This window comes from Artibeus jamaicensis, unplaced genomic scaffold (assembly GCF_021234435.1).
Source record: "Artibeus jamaicensis isolate MK-2021 breed Jamaican fruit bat unplaced genomic scaffold, CSHL_Jam_final contig_464, whole genome shotgun sequence".
NCBI classification, from domain to species: domain Eukaryota; kingdom Metazoa; phylum Chordata; class Mammalia; order Chiroptera; family Phyllostomidae; genus Artibeus; species Artibeus jamaicensis.
This window is the reverse complement of record NW_026521842.1, coordinates 13,833,162-13,847,486: the sequence shown is the minus strand read 5'-3', so window position 1 is coordinate 13,847,486 and position 14,325 is coordinate 13,833,162. Positions and strand designations below refer to the sequence as shown.

The window sequence follows — 14,325 nt, the reverse complement described above, 5'->3', positions numbered from 1 at the left end:
AAGTGACGTCAGTTTCCGTACGGCGCGAGGCGTCATCACTCCGCGCCGGGCCGGCCTCGGGCCGCGACTCTTCTCGTCACGCGCAAGCAGGTGGGTAGTTTCCTCTGGTGTGTTCTCTCCGTGCTCTGCTTCACAGTGAGATAGTTGAGGTTTCGTTTTCAGACTTGCCTCGTCTCACTAAGTTTATGAATCTCTGAACTCTAAAGGCGTACATAGGGAAAGTGCTGTGAGAATACTAGAGGAAGGCAGTTTCTACTGTTAAGAACGCGTTAACGGGTAAGACAAAAAACGACGAAACAGAAAAGCCCATAAATCTCCCTCTCCGCCCCCGCCTCATAATCCCCCCACTCCATAAAATACAACCGTGGTGTCTTTTTCTTCTGGGTCATTCCAGTTTTTAGTCATACCCATCATAGCACAGGTATTTTACATAGTCCTAAACAACATGTACATATGATTTAAAGTTGGACCTTTTTATTAAACGGCTATTTGTAAATGTCATTTTAAAATCAATGTAATGGCATAATAGTCCAAGTTGCTGTCACATAAATTGTCTTAACTCCTTTCTGATGTTAGCATTAATTGATAATACTTAAGTGAGCATTTCCACACCGTCAAAAATCATCTTACTTGTTGCCAATTTACTTTTTGTCTCTCCCCACTAGAATATGAACTTTTGAGAAAAAAGATTTTATGTATTTATTTTTAGAGAGAGGGGAAGGGAGCACATCCTACTGGGGACCTGGCCCGCAGCCTAGGCATGTGCTCTGACTGGGAATCCAGCAGGTGACTGATGCTTTGGTTCGCCAGTTAGCACTCAATCCACTGAGCCACACCAACCAGGGCCTAGAATATGAACTCTTTAATTTTTAATAACCAATGACTTTATTTTTTCAAAAGATCTCATTTAGTTTCAGAGAGAGGAGAAGGGAGGGAGAAAGAAAGGAAGAGAAACACAGATCAGTTGCCTCTAGCACGCACACTGACCAGGGACTCAAACTGCAACCCAGGCATGCACCCCAACTGGGAATTGAACGGGCAGCCTTTTGCCTCGCTGGACAACACCCAAAACAATTGAACAACACTGGTCAGGATCTAGGTCTCAAATTTGGATTAGATGTATGAATTTGTTAAAACTCCTAGAACTGTATACCTCATTTTATTGCACTTCACTTTACTGTCCTTCACAGATGTTGGGTTTTTACAAATTGAAGGCATGACCCTCCACCAGCAGAAAGATTACAACTCACTTTATTGCCATAACCGCTTTACTATGGAGGTCTGGAGCCAAACGCACAATATCTTTGAGGTATGCCTGTATGTAAAATGTCATTTTATTATATGTAAACTATACCTTTCAATAACATTGAGTTACAGAGCAAAAGAAAAGGAATGAACTATTTTTTAAATATATTTTATTGGTTATGCTGTTACAGTTGCCACATTTCCCCCCTTCATTCCCCTCTATCCTGCACACCCCCTCTCCCCCACATTCCCCTCCTTTAGTTCATGTCCATGTGTCATAAGTCCTTTAGCTTCTACATTTCCCACACTACTCTTGCCCTCCCCCTGTCTATTTTCCACCTACCATCTATGCTACTTATTCTCTGTACCTTCTCCCCCCTTCTCCTCCTCCCACTCCCCTGTTGCTAACCCTGCATGTGATCTCCAATTCTGTGGCTTCGATCCTGATCTAGCTGTCACTTAGTTTGCTTTTGTTTTAGGTGTGGTTGGTACTCACTCAATAACTGTGAGTTTGCTGTCCTTTCACTGTTCATATTTTTTATCTTCTTTTTCTTAGATAATCCCTTTAACATTTATATAATAAGGGCTTGGTGATGATGAACTCCTTGAGCTTGGCCTTATCTGAGATGCACTTTATTTGCCCTTCCATTCTAAATGAAAGCTTTGCTGGATAGAGCAATCTTGGATGTAGGTCCTTGTCTTTCATGACTTGGAATACTTCCTTCCAGCCCCTTCTTGCCTGTAAGGTCTCTTTTGAGAAATCAGCTGACAGTCTGATGGGAACTCCTTTGTAGGTGACTGTCCCCTTATCGCTTGCTGCTTCTAGAATTCTCTCATTTTTATGGCTAATATAATTATGATGTGCTTTGGTGTGTTCCTCCTTGGGTCCACCTTCTTTGGGACTCTGAGCTTCTTGGACTTCTTGGAAGTCTATTTCCTTTGCCAGGTTGGGGAAGTTCTCCTTTATTATTTGTTCAAATAAGTTTTCCACTTGTTGCTCTTCCTCTTCCCCTTCTGGTAGCCCTATAATTTGGATGTTGGAACGTTTAAAGATGTCCTGAAGCTTCCTAAGCCTCTCCTCATTTTTTTGAATTCTTGTTTCTTCATTCTTTTCTGTTTGGTTGTTTCTTTCTTCCTTCTGGTCCACTCCATGGGTTTGAGTCCCAGTTTCCTTTCCATCGGTTCCTTTCTATCGGTTCCCTCTGCATTTTGCTTCATTTCACTTAGTGTAGCCTTCATTTTTTCATCTAATTTGTGGCCAAAATCAACCAGTTCTGTGAGCATCCTGATCACCAGTGTTTTGAACTGTGCATCTGATAGGTTGGCTATCTCTTGGTTGCTTAAAAGTATTGGCTCTGGGGCTTTGATTTATTCTTCTGTTTGAGCCATAATTTTTCGGTCTGGTTGCACCTGTTACATTGAGGGGCGGAGCCTTAGGTGTTCACCAGTGTGGGGCCACCCAGTTCGCTGGGTTGTGATGCTGTATGTGGGGGCGGGGTCAGGGAGGAAGCAATGGCACTTATTCCCCACTCTCTCGGATTTTGGTCCCCTCTGCTGCTTCCCACAAGCAAATTGGGCCTTTCTGGTGCTGGTTCCTTGATGGGTGGGCTTGTGTACATTCTAGGACTTTGTGGGTCTCTCCAGTGAACTCTCCTGTGAGGCTGGGGGCCTCTCCCAGCACCTCGATCCCCACAAGTGTTTTCAGTTGGTGCTTTTAGGCTTTATTTCCCAGTGCTGGGGTCCTGGGTGGCACAGTCTGTCTCACTGCCCATTTTTTGCCTGGTTTATCAGCCAGTGAATGTGAGTCCACAGTCAGCCAGCCACCTTGCACTCCTCACCGGGTTTGCTCGTTTCCTCCCTGTGTCCGGGTCTGCCAACCACCACCTCTTCCTGCCAGGACCTGTCTCAGCCCTCCGCCGACTCCGCCCCTATTTCCACCCCTCTTACCGTCTGGCTGAATGGTTCATTGTTGGACTTCCATACAGTTCAATTTTCTGTCCCGGTTGTGTTTTTGTTTCTAAATCTTTGTTGTCCTTAAATTTGGTTGTGCGAGGAGGCATAGTGTTTCCACCTATGCCTCCATCTTAGCCGGAAGTGGGAATGAACTATTGATACATGCAACAACACAAGTGAGTGATTTGCTATGTCATACATTATGTTGAGTGAAAGAATGCAGACTCAAAAAGAGTACATGGTACATTATTTCACTGATATAAATTCAAAACAGGCATATCTAAACTATAGTGATAGAAACCAGAACAGTGTTTGCTTCGGGATGGCTGCAGTGAGTGTGACTAATTGGACGCCCGTGAGGGGACTTTCAGAGGTGATGAAATGTTCTGTATCTTAATTGGAGTGGTGGTTACATGTGTGTACAATTGTCAAAACTCATAGAACTTCCCACCTAATATCTACCATTACGTTGTATGTATATGTCAAGTAAAAATGAAACAAAACATTATAATGAAAGGTCAAAATTTAAAAAACACTGGTAGTAATAAATTTAATGTATTTGTACTGTAGAAAAGGTAGTGTGGGCTAAGAATGTTTTCTTAGCTCTTAACCACTCATTAAAACACAGAGCATGCACACACTGTGCTACAGTAATGAGAATGCCATGTACCATGTTACCTTCCCAAAGGACTAGTCTGATTCTTAGCACCTTCACCAACAGTGAGCTACTGCTAGGAGACAGCACTGTAGTCTCAGTCCATGTTGGGCAGCAACCCTGGGGGAGACTGCTAATTGGCTTTCTGAGGAATAATGCTCCTTCTGTCCTGTTATTGAAGTGATTCCTTTTTAGAAAAAGACAAAACTAGCCCTGGCTGGTGTGGCTTAGTGGACTGAGCACCAGCCTGTGGACTGAAAGGTTGCCAGTTCAATTCCCAGTCAAAGCCCATGTCTGACTGATGGGCCGGGTCGCCAGTTTAGGTGGGCGAGAGGATCTCTCACACATCGATGTTTCCTTCCCTCTCTCCTCTCCTTTCCCCTCTCTCTAAAAATAAAATAAAAAATAAAAAGACAAAAAACTAGGTTTTGAGGTGCCTTTACCTCTTACTGTTTGTCTCAGATGTCTACACAGCAAAGCTTTCAGCAACACTAAAAGACTCAATTGTAAATTCTTTGTGGCAGAGGGCTATAGAGCAGAAATTGAAGTCTGGGTGGCCACTGGCCTCTCTCCATTGACATTTCATTACAAAGTGCAGCTACTCTGGCACTTTGACAGTGATTCCTACATTGTTTCCACTGAAACCCGATTCCTAGAGCTAATTCATCACAATTGATGGTAGGATTTTTAAAATTGTATTTATTTTTAGAATGAGGGAAAGAGAGGGAGAGAAACATCAATGTGCGTGAGATACGTCGATCAATTGTCTCTTGCACGCCCCCAACTGGGGACCCGGCCTGCAACCCAGTCATGTATGCTGACTGGAAATCGAACCAGTGACCCTTTCAGTTCACAGGCTGGCGCTCAATCCAATGAGCCCCACCAGCCAGGACTGAGGGTGGGATTTTTGATTGCACTGGATTTGTTTACTGACATTTATTTTTATTATTTCACTTCCTTTACCCATAAGGAGACTGACTGGCCTTTGTTTAGTACATCTGAGGCTCCAACTGGGACAGTGAAACCACCCAGCCTGTTTGGAGTAGCTCTGCCAGGGATATCACTTCTTCCCCTCAGCTAGCATTTATATTCCAGAAAAAAGCAGTGGGGGTGGGGGGCATCGAGCCTGAAGCCAGTGAGAATCCCACTCATGGGAAGGGTGTGTTTTCCTAGGCGGCCTCCTCCGGTGAGTTGGATTGGGTTAGACTGGGCAGTTATAGTTGTCAAAACTCATGGAACTCATGAGTTAATATTTTTAAATGCATTTTCAGTTTACTTGAATTACCCCATTTAATTCTCACAGCTTTCCTGTTAATCTCCATTTTACAAGTAGGGAAATTGAGGTTCAGAGAAGTTGAGTTCCAAGATGATATGGCCTAGTAAGTGGCAAATATGGTATTTGAATTCAGGGTAACCCAATTCGAGAAAGCAGTGAGCAACAAAACCAAAAACTGAGGGCAGAATAAGAGACTGGCTTTTTTGAGACCCAGGACCCTGGGTCAGGAGCCTAGCTGGCACCCAACTGGCTGAGGCCAGCAAGCCAGCCAATAATTGGAGGCATTAGCCTTTGCAGGGTACTTTCTGACTGGCCGTTGGGGCCTGAAATCTTGCTGAGAAGCTGAGCAGCTCGAACTGCATCTTACTGCCTAATCACACAGTGATTTCATCTTCATTCAACTATGAGTTCCGTGGGCAGAGACCTTACCTATCTTGCTCACTGTTGGCTTTCCAACACCTCCTCCATAGAAAGGATGCAATAAACAGCTGTTGAATTAGGGAGTACAAATCAGTAAATGAGTTAGCAGTCAGCAGATCACTAACCATCAAGTGGATTCTGTCACAGCATCATTCATTCTATGTGAACGAGTGCAAGGAACTCACACCACTTCTCCCTCACTCTCTCGAAAATAAGTTTTAAAAAATGACCAGATACTTCATAGCTCCTCCCATCAGGAGATGAAGTTTATTTCCCCATCCAGGATATCTGGGCTGCTCTTATGCTTTGTTATGACCAAAATAATGTAACAAAAGTATATTTGGGAAGTTGTGAGTCAAAGCTTCATGAGAACTTGCACCTTCCACTCTCTCTCAGAAGCTGGAGACTGTCTACCGTGCTGTAAAGATGAACAACCATGAGGAGGGATCCTGTTATGTTCTTGGCTAAGGCCAGACGTCAGCTGGGGGGGGTTAGATGTGTGAGTGAGGCTGTGAGAGACCACCAGAGCCACCCAGACAACCCTCAGAATTGTGAAAAAGTCATGTTAAGTCACTGTTTTGGGGTGATTTGTTATACTGCAATAGATAGGAGATACAAAAGGAGTTGGTGATTATTGGTTGGGGGGGCCAGTAAGTAAGACTCATGATGAATCCAGGTTTCTGGGACGAGCAATAGGCAGTTGAAACGCCATTTTGTGAACTAAAGTTAGGGGAGGAGCCAAGAACAGGGCATGGAGTTTTTAGATTGGTGGTTTGTGGTGGTGGTAACAGATGATGAGTTCAGTTTTACATATGTCCAGTGCAGAATTCCTGAAAGTCATCCTAAGTGCAAGTGTCACGTGGGCAGTGTTTCTGTAACCCTGCAGCTCAAGAATTGGGTCTTGGCATAGAGTCAGGAGTTGCCAGCAAGAATGAACAAGCTTGTCCACAGGAGAGGAAGAGGAAGAAATGGCCCAAAACAGCTGTAAGGAACAGTCACATTTAAGAAGTGAATAGAGGAGCCTGCCCAGGAGACTGAGAAGTGGCCAGAGAGAAGGAAGACCAGTAGATGTAGTGTGTCATTCTAGTCACTAGAAAAGGGGGTAGAGGTGGGCATATCTATAACACTAAATGCTGCCAAGGAGTCGAATATGATAAAGTGTTTTTTTTTTCTTTTATTAGTAACATACCGGTTGTTGGTGTCCTTGATGAAAGCTGTTTCTGAGGAGCAGTGGGGAGAAGTCAGACTGCAGAGGGATGGGGAGTGGGACTCAGTGCATAGAAGCAATTTTACAAGGTTTTTTATCATTGAGGAGAAATGTGTTTTTTTTAAGTGTATTTTATTGATTAAGCTATTACAGTTGTCCCATTTTTTTCTCCCTTTATTCCCCTTTACCTAGCACCCCCATTCCAACCAACATTCCTCCCCCTTAGTTAATGTTCATGGTTTGTACATACAAGTTTTTTGGCTTCTCCATTTCCTATGCTATTCTTAACCTCCCCCTGTCTATTTTGTACCTACCATTTAAGTTTCTTATTCACTGTACCTTTTTCCCCATTTTTCCCCTCCCTACCCACTTCCCACACCCTGCATGTGACCTCTATTTCTGTGACTCTGTTTCGGTTCTAGTTGTTTGCTTTGTTTTTGTTTTTGTGGGTTTTTTTAGGTTCAGTTGTTAATAGTTGTGAGTTTGTTGTCATTTTACTGTTCATATTTTTGGTCTTCTTTTTCTTAGATAAGCCCCTCTTACATTTCCTATAATAAAGGCTTGGTAATGGTGAACTCCTTTAACTTGACCTTATCTGGAAAGCACTTTATCTGCCCTTCCATTCTAAATGATAGCCTTGCTGGATCGTCTTGGTTGTAGGTCCTTGCTTTTCCTGATTTTGAATACTTCTTTCCAGCCTCTTCTTGCCTGCAAGGTTTCTTTTGAGATGTCAGCTAATAGTCTTATGGAAACTCCTTTGTAGATAGCTGTCTTCTTTTCTCTTGCTGCTTTGAAGATTCTCTCCTTATCTTTAATCTTGGGTAACTTAATAATGATGTGCCTTGGTGTGTGCTTCCTTGGGTCCAACTTCTTTGGGACTCTCTGAGCTTCCTGGATTTCCTGGAAGTCTATTTCCTTTGACAGATTGGGGAAGTTCTCCTTCATTATTTTTTCAAATAAGTTTTTCATTTCTTGCTCTTCCTGTTCTCCTGGCACCCCTATGATTTGGATGGTGGAACATTCAAAGTCCTGGAGGTTCCTAAGCCTCTCCTTATTTTTATTTATTTCATTTTTAATATTTTATTTATTTTTAGAGAGAGGGGAAGGGAAGAAGAAAGAGTGGGAGAGAAACATCAATGTGTGGCTGCCCCTCACGCGTCCCCTCATGCATCCCCTACTGGGACCCGGCCTGCAACCCAGGCACCTGCCCCGATTGGGAATTGAATCAGTTACCCCCTGTTTCACAGGCCCGTGCTCAATCCATTGAGCTACACCAGCCAGGGCTTTCCTTATTTTTTTGAATTCTTGTTTCTTCATTCTGTTTTGGTTGAATGTTTATTTCTTCCTTCTGGTCCAAACCTTTGATTTGAGTCCTGGTTTCCTCTCTTTCACTGTTGGTTCCCTGTATATTTTTCTTTATTTCACTTTGTATAGTCTTCACTCTTTCCTCTATTTTGTGAGTATCCTGATTACCAGTGTTTTGAACTCTGCATCTGATAGGTTGGCTATTTCTCTTCACCGCTTAGTTCTATTTTTGAAGTTTTTTTTTTTTTTAATTTAAATTTATTTATTTTTTTGAATTGATTATGCTGTTACAGTTGTTCTATTCCCCCTCCATTCCCCTCCACCCTGCCCCCCAACCCCACCATTCCCCCCCTTTAGTTTATGTCCATGTGTCTCAAGTCCTTTAGGTTCTATATTTCCCAAACTATTCTCGCCCCCCCCATCTATTTTCTATCTACTGTCTATGCTACCTGTTTTCTGTACCTTCTCCCCCCATCTCCTCCTCCCATTCCCCTGTTGCTAACCCTCCTTGAGATCTTCATTTCTATGTTTCCACTCCTGCTCTAGCTGTCCTTTTTAGTTTGCTTTCGTTTTAGGTGTGGTTGTTAATAACTGTGAGTTTGTTGTCCTTTCACTGTTCATGTTTCTTTATCTTCTTTTTCTTAGATAAGTCCCTTTAACATTTCATATAATAAGGGCTTGGTGATGATGAACTCCTTGAATTTGGTCTTATCTGAGAAGCACCTTATCTGTCCTTCCGTTCTAAATGAGAGTTTTGCTGGGTAGAGCAGTCTTGGTTGTAGGTCTTTAGATTTCATGACTTGGAATATTTCTTTCCAGCCCCTTCTTGCCTGTAAGGTCTCTTTTGAGAAATCTGCTGACAGCCTGATGGGGACTCCTTTGTAGGTGATTGTCCCCTTAGCTCTTGCTGCTTCCAGGATTCTTTCCTTCATTTTAATTTTGGCTAATGTAATTATAATATGCCTTGGTGTGTTTCTTCTTGAGTCCAACTTTTTTGGTACTCTCTGGGCTTCTTGGATTTCTTGGAAGTCTATTTCCTTTGCCAGATTGGGGAAATTTTCTTTTATTATTTGTTCAAATAGTTTTTCCACTGGTGGTTGTGTCTTTCCCCCTTCTGGTACCCCTATAATTCGGATATTGGAGCGTTTAAAGATGTCCTGGAGGTTCCTAAGACTCTCCTCATTTCTTTGAATTCTTGCTCCTTGACTCTTTTCTGTTTGTCCATTATTTGCTTTCTTCTGGTCCACTGCATTGATTTGAGTCCCAGTTTCCTTTTCATCTCTATGGGATTCGTGTGGAATTCCATTCATTTCCCTTAATTTAGCCTCCATATGTTTCTCTAATTTGTGGCTGTAATCCACCAAATCTGTGAGGAAGGTGATGACCAGTGTTTTAAACTGTGCGTCTGAGAGTTTTGCTATTTCTTCGTCATTTAGATTTATCTCTGGGGCTTTGAGTTCTGCCTGCGACATTTTTGGTCTGTTCTGGCCCTTTAAGTGGGACAAGCGGCGCCTTGGAGTCCCAGGTCGCTGGGTTGTGACGCTGTATGTGGGGGCGTGGTCAGAGCGGGAAATGGCGCGCTGCCGGTGCCGCTTCCGCCGCCCGGCCGGTCCAACCGCCGGGCCGGTCCAACCGCTCACTCCCTCACTCGCGCTTAACCAGGCAACCACAGTCAACTCGTTGCCACCGCCTCCCCACTGTGTCGCTCCCCCGTGGGCTGCTCGGCGGCTCACCAGGTCCAATCCTGGGTTTGGGACCCGTGCGACTGGATTCGCGCGCCCAGTCCGACCGAGCCCTCCTTTGTAAGTCCTCACCCGACGCCGGTTTCGCCCCTTACCGGTCAGGCTGAAGAATTTGTTGTTAGCGGACTTCCAAAAAGTTCAGTTTTCCGTGTTCTGGTTGTGTTTTGTGATGCTAATATTTAGTTGTCCCTAAACTTGGTTGTGAGAGGAGGCAGGCACATCCAGCTAAACCTCCATCTTGGCGGAAGTCCCTATTTTTGAAGTTTTGATCTGTTCTTTCATTTGGGCCATATTTCTTTGTCTTGGTGCACCTGTTACGTTGTAAGGGGGGGACCCTTAGGTATCCGCCAGGGCAAGGCAACCCACATTGCTGTGTTGTGGTGCTATATGTGGAGGAGGGAACAAAGAGGGAACAATGCCACTTGCTTGGCTCTAGGCCAGCCTTCTGTCACTTCTCCTGCTGCCCACAAGCAAATTGGGCCCTTCCGGTGCTGATTCCCAGGTGGGTAGGTTTGTGTACGTTCTAGGACCCTGTGGGTCTCTCCAACAAACTCTCCTGTGAAGCTGGGAATTTCTCTTGCTGCTGCAATTCCCACAGGTTTTTACAGCCAGAGGTTTTGAGGCTTTATTTTTTGTACTGGAACCCTGGGTTGTGTGGTTGGTTGGTCTCCCTACTTGTTTCTCCCAGTTTATCCACACCCAAAGGTGGGACTGCCCAGTCTGCCAGCCCCTACCTTGCCTGCGTCCTCTCCGGCTGCCCATCTGTGCCCCTCCTACCAGTCTGAATGAATGTTTCTGCTTTAACTCCTTGGTCGTTGGATTTCCACACAGTTTGGTTTTCTGGCAGTTCTGCTTATTTATTTATCTTTTATATTTGTTGTTCTTTTGGTCGTGTGAGGAGGCAATACGTATCTACCTCTGCCTCCATGTTGACTGGGAGTCCACATTGATGAGAAATGTAAGGCTGGAGAGGGAGGGAGGTTTGGATTTTAAGTAGGAGCTACGTTAAAATACACTAAGAAAATTAATGGGTGAACCTTGAAGAAATTGCAGTTAAGTGAAATAAAACAGTCACACACACACAAGTACTTATAGGAAGTACTTAGGAATAGAGACAGAAAGTAAAATGATGGTTGTTGATGTGGGGCTGGGGAGGTCACAGAGTTGTTCTTGGGTGCGGTTTCCCTTTTACAAGATGAAGAATTATGGTGATGGATGGTAGTGATGGTTGTACTATGTTCTGAATGTATTTAATACCATAGAACTTTATGCTTAAAAATGGTTAAGATGGTAAATTTTATATATACCACGATAAAAAAAAAACTGGAAAAATTGGGGGCTGGGAGGATCAGCTAATGGGGTGGTAAAGGTTGGAAACAGGAGAGGGAGAGTCGATGGAGCAAATCCTCAAAAGCCACAGGAGAGGAGATTTGGTGCACGTAGAGAAATGTAGACGGTAGGGATACTTCTCCCATTTGTAACACACGGAGAGGGGAGAGCTGTGCTTGGAGGTAGGTCTGGTGGTGGAAGGTTGAGGCTGTTGCCTTGTGTTGATTGTACTTGGATTTGGGAAATTCCTTGCTTAAAATTGAGGGAGATAACAGGGCTGGAAGTTGGAGGCAAGACTTGAAATGGTCCCTGGACAGAGTGGGGGAGTTAACCAGAAAGGAGCCATGATTCATGACTGCAGCTTTTTCTGAAGTTGTCCCCTTCATTGATGCTAGCTATGAAATCAGATAAATAGAATGGTATTTAACTTGTCCCTCTCGCACAGCCCTGCTTGCTCCAGAAATAACAAAGTGGTCCTGAAATACTGAAAGCTGTGTTGTTGCTTAAGCTGGGCTCAAATGGCATTGGTTCATTAGGACGACTTCTGTGCAGTTAGGTGTCGGCATCCGAGAGGAACACAGGCCAGATAACAATACACCTAGCGCACAGCCACACAACCTGACCAGGGACTAACTCATGTCCTTTCAGGTCTAAATTTGGAGTCATTTGCTTTCAGGGATAGAACCTAAGACTGCTTGGCTCTTCTTCAACTGGAGAATTCCAAGGACTGGAAGCATATGGATGAGGATACAACAGAACAGTTGTAAACACTCGCAAAATGTGTGCTAGTGCTTTCAGGAGAGTTCCATCTAAACACCCCACCCCCACACCCACCCACCCATTTCCTCTGGGAAAAAGAAATGGCTGTAGTGCTGGGCAGTAAGGCTAAAGGTCTGCCGTCCAACCACATCTGCCCGTTAGATATTGATAAAGCAGGGGCTGAAGTATCTCAGCGGGGCAGCTGACATGCCATCAGCCACCACTGTCAGGCTTTGTTTAATATTCCTTCCTTCACCTACTCCTGTACCCCATTTTACTTTTAGAATTACTGTGTGATTAGAACTACTATGGAGAATCTTCTTGCTGTGCTGAGTGCTAATATCAGAACAGTTTCTAAGGCAGGGCAGAAGTATCCAACAGCAGGAGCTGGAGAGAGAGGGCGTAAGGTAGGCAGGTGACAAACAGCCTCCAAGCAGACCCCCACCACCGCTCACTTCCCACTAGATGGGTTTTTAAAATAATAATTTAAAAAAAATTGATTTGAGAAACATTGCTTTGTTGTTCCCTTATGTATTCATTGGTAGTTTCTATTTTAAAAATTTTTTAAGATTTTATTTATTTATTTTTAGAGAGAGGGGAAATAAGGAAACATCAATGTGTGGTTGCCTCTCACACACCCCCTACTGGGGACCTGGCCTGAAACCAGGCCTGTGCTTTGACTGGGAATTGAACCAGGGACCCTTTGGTTCGTGGGTCAGTGCTCAATTTACTAAGCCACACCAGCCAGGGCTGGTTGTTTCTTGTTATGTGCCCTGACCAGGGATCAAACCCACAACTTTGGAACAATGTTCTAACTGAGCTAGCCAGCCAGGGCTCCTACTAGGTGTTTGAAGCTAATCCAGGGAAGCCCTGTCCCAGGTTCAGAGTTAGGGTACTGGAGCCTTCCAGCATTAGCCCCTCGGGTTCCTTATCCTTCATTATATCGTTTTTTGGAATGCTGCAGTCTGAGTCCATCAACAGAATAGGGAACATTTATTCTCAATCAGAAAAGCAAAGTCAGGTAAAACTGCAGGGGTTCCTAAGAACCTGATATCTGTATCTGGGACCAGGAGAAACTGAAGAGGGTCCCTGAAATCTACAACTTGGGTGGGTGATGAAGGAGCAGAGCCAGTCCCTTCCTGCTGAATGAGTGAGTCTCTTACACATCATACAGGCTGTGTAGGAAGCTCAGTCATGACGTCACCTGTTCTTTCCAAACTTTCCCTTTGGGTTTCTCCTCAGAATTATTTTGTATAGTACATGTAACTATTGAGTGACAGATTCTCTTTGGAATTATAATAAATAGATTTTCTGAAAAGCCTGCCATTCTTCCCCTATAATATCCTTCTAGTCCATTTCTTCTGCATTCTGAATACAACCAGTGACATTCTGGCACTTGCTGTGTGGTGGGGCTGATGGAATCATCTTCTCACTGGTTTCTCAAACACCAGCCTTTTCCAGCTCCAGTATATCCTGTAGACCTCTGCTAGACCAATTTTCCTACCCCCACACCCTAAAAAACGCTGTAATCACGTCCTGTCTTTTAAGAATCTATGATAATTTACTGATAAATCCAAGTCCCGTTCAATCATATCTCCATTTTCTACCTAACAAGTCTTTTCTCTGTCCACACGGCTAGACTGCTCACCTTATTGCCCTTCCTGTATACTGTGTTTATCCTGGGGAAGCCTTGGTAGGGTCAGTCTGCCTAAAGTACTCGTCTTGTCACTTGAAATCCCACTTTTCTCTGATAAGCAAACTCCACTCCTTTATGAATCTTCTTTAACCTCAAACATCTTTACCTTCTAAATATCAATGGCACTTTGAATGAAATGGCCTTCAAGTTACATAATAAACAAGAGCTGTGGACAACAGAGGGAGAATACCTTTCTGAGTCCTATTTTTATTCCTAGGAGGACTAGAAAAGTAGAATGTAAGGACTCACATTACCATATTTTGCCATGTATAATGTACACCCATGTTTTTGGCCCAAACTTTCAAGAAAAAAAATTTTTCAGTTTAAATTTTTGATTATTTATTTATTTATATTTAGATATTTGTTGTATTATAAAGACATTTTATCATTTATTTTTGAACATACAGATATCATTACTGCTTCTAGAGTTACTTTTAATGCTTAAGCATAAACAAAATAATTAAAACCATTTATATAGATATCTATTTTTATAGATTAAAACATTTATATAGTTCTTCTACCCATGGAAAACGTACATCATTTTTCCCTCAAAAATTTGGGCAAAAAGTACACATTATACATGGGAAAATAGGGTAGTTAGCCAGCATCCTCTGGTTTACCAGCAGGAAAAAGGAAATATGAACACCCCTCTGGCAACTGACTAGGGCCCTTGGCGTATGCATCCATCCCAGCTATTCATGTCGGAGTGTCAACTTTGACATGGAACAGTAATATAAG

General features: G+C 43.5%; 1 protein-coding gene across 2 annotated transcripts in view; it reads left to right on the top strand.

Moving 5' to 3' along the window:
• The first annotated feature begins 25 nt into the window (after positions 1–25).
• Positions 26–14,325, top strand: part of AARS1 (alanyl-tRNA synthetase 1) — a 70,332-nt gene continuing 56,032 nt past the window's right edge. Inside the window, exons 1-2 of one of the 2 annotated variants that reach the window (XM_053666671.1) lie at positions 26–90; positions 1,191–1,309. The gene's annotated coding sequence lies outside the window, so the exon portion shown is untranslated. Of the gene's footprint in view, positions 91–149; positions 277–1,190; positions 1,310–14,325 lie in introns of those variants that run through there. The other variant, XM_053666672.1, reaches the window with a different exon arrangement.